This window comes from Arachis ipaensis, chromosome B06, assembly GCF_000816755.2.
Source record: "Arachis ipaensis cultivar K30076 chromosome B06, Araip1.1, whole genome shotgun sequence".
In the NCBI taxonomy this organism is placed as follows: Eukaryota; Viridiplantae; Streptophyta; class Magnoliopsida; order Fabales; family Fabaceae; genus Arachis; species Arachis ipaensis.
In genome coordinates, this window is record NC_029790.2 from 9,778,498 (window position 1) to 9,780,744 (window position 2,247).

Here is a 2,247-nt window from a genome sequence, read left to right on the forward strand (position 1 = left end):
CTCAATTGAAAAAAAATATATAGATTTAATTAAAAATTTAATAAAACTATATAGATCGACGGAATAATCGAATCTATAATTTATGACAATATTAAAAGCTGATACTTTATTTAGGGCTTTATGACTTCAAGAAATTATTATTACAGAAGTGCTACACATACAAGCCATTTTAATTTACAAGTCATATAAGTTGGGCCAAATCCAACTAAAAGGATGCTCACCCATACGAGCGTGTTAATATGCGCGTGTTAACACGCGCGCTACTCAACGGTTTTCATAGCGCGCTTCGCGTTCCTCCCCCTCCTCCTCCTTCTCTTCATTTTTCTTCTCCTTCTTCTTTGCGTTTCTCCTCCTTTTTCTTTGCGTGTTTCATCTTCATCGTCATTTTTTTATTACTGTTGTTGTTACAGAATTTTTTCCTCTTTCTATTTCTATTGATTTTGGAATATTTTGTATTTTTTTATTCTTTATTTGATTTTTTCTCCCAAGAAGAATTATGAGAATATGAAATAAGAAGATGAAGAAGAAAAAGTAGCAGAAGATGAAGAGGAAGAAGAGGAAGAGTTTTGAATTATACAGAATTTATAAGCACACATACACCGAAAATTCTTAAATAATACACCCAAATATCTTCGTGTTACACTCAAATTTACTACAAATACAAAAAAATATTTCCTCTAATGCTGCATTTTTTTCCTTCTTTTTTTCCTTATTTCTTTATTTCTTTCTTTTAGTTGAATGAATATAAGTTCATACTCTTTCAAGTAATTTTTTACCATTATGTATTTCTTCTTCTTCTTTATTTAATTTTTTTATTTTTATTCTTGTTAAAAGAGTAAAACAAAAAGAAACTTGAGAAGATAAAATAAGAAAACAAAAGATGAATAAGAAAAAAAAAATGATGATGATGATGATGAAAAAGAAGAAGGAGAAGCACGAGAAGATGAAGAGGAGGGAGAAGAAGAGTTTTGAATTGTGTAGAACTTATCAGCATACATACACAGAAAATTCTTAAATAATACACCCAAATATCTTCGTGTTACACCCAAATACAGAAAAATATTTTCTTTAATGCAGAACTTTTACATTTTATTCAATTCAAACCATCAACGATGAACAACCATTTTCACAAACAAAAACAATATTATTCACCTACAAAATCATAAACTACTAACGAAAATATTAACTAGAATCGAACCACACCTCAGCCACTTGATTGGATTCAAAATAATTAATTTCGTTCTAGTTCAATTGACAATCTAAACTTGAATTATTTATTATCTTCAATAACGAGATAACTGATGATAGAGGAGAATGAGAAAAAGGAAGGAGGAGGAGAAATTACAATAAAAAAATAAAGAGAAAGAAGAGGAGGAGGAGGAGGAGGTGTTGGTGAGAGAGTAAAATAAGAAAAAATTTGAGAAGGTAAAATAAAATGAAAAAGATGAATAAAAAAAAGATGAAGAAGAAGATGGTGATGATGATGAAAAAAAAAAAGAAGCAACAGCAAAAGATGAGAAGGAGGAAGAGAAAGAATTTTAAATTATGCAGAACTACTTATCAGCACACATACACCGAAAATTCTTAAACAATATACCAAAATATCTTCGTGTTACACCCAAATTTGCTGCAAATACAGAAAAATATTTCCTCTAATATTGCATTTTTTCTTCTTTTTTTTTCCTTCTTTCTTTCTTTCTTTTAGTTAACGAATGTAAGTTTATCATCTTTCAAGTAATTTTGTACCATTATGTATTTCTTCTTCTTTGTTTGATTTTTTTTTTAATTCTTGTTAAAATAGTAAAACAAGAAGAAATTTGAAAAGATAAAATAAAGAAGAAAAAAAAGACGAATAAGAAAAAAATAAGATGATGATGAAAAAGAAGAAGAAGAAGAAGGAGCAGAAGATGGGGAGGACGGAGAAGAAGAATTTTGAATTATGTAGAATTTATCAGCACACATACACCGAAAGTTCTTAAACAATACACCCAAATATCTTCGTGTTACACTCAAATTTACTGCAAATACATAAAAATATTTTCTTTAATGCAAAATTTTTACATTACATTCAATTCAAATCATCAACGATGACACATTATTCACCTACAGAATCATAAACTACTAACAAAAAATTAACTAAAATCGAACCACATCTCAGCTATTTGATTGGATTCAAAATAATAATCAATTTTATTTTGGTTCAATTGATAATCTGAACTTGAATTATTCATTATTTTCAACAACGAG